We start from the raw sequence: 429 nt of genomic DNA, 5'->3' as shown, positions 1-429 counted from the left end.
GAGCGACCAGCACTGGTCACCGACCCCGACCCAGCGCGGCGACCCCAGTGCCCCTCACCACATCCCGGGTTTTGAGGAGGGGGTGGCCGGGGAGGGTTGTGGGGGGGCCGCTGCGGGGCAGGAGAAGCAGCAGGCTGGGGGGTGTTATGTCTGCGAGGGAGAGCCGGGGAAAAGAGGGGCGGGGGGGGGGAGAACAGGGCCCGGCTAATGCTGTGCGGAGCTGATTCTCCAAGGCCCCCCCGGGCAGCACTCAGCATCCAGCCTTCATTAAAATTTCATCGCCAGCACTTGGCCAAGGTCTATTTATGAAAATGCGCTTTTCGCTTCATGGAAAAAACAGGAACGGAGCGAAAAGAACAAAGGCGGGGATGGGGTTTGGCGAAACGCGCAGGAACGGAGCCGGGCGGTCGCAGATGTGCGGGTCCGGGG

The sequence above is a fragment of the Charadrius vociferus genome, unplaced genomic scaffold (assembly GCF_000708025.1).
Source record: "Charadrius vociferus isolate BGI_N301 unplaced genomic scaffold, ASM70802v2 scaffold573, whole genome shotgun sequence".
NCBI lineage: Eukaryota > Metazoa > Chordata > Aves > Charadriiformes > Charadriidae > Charadrius > Charadrius vociferus.
Note: the sequence above shows the minus strand (reverse complement) of the source record.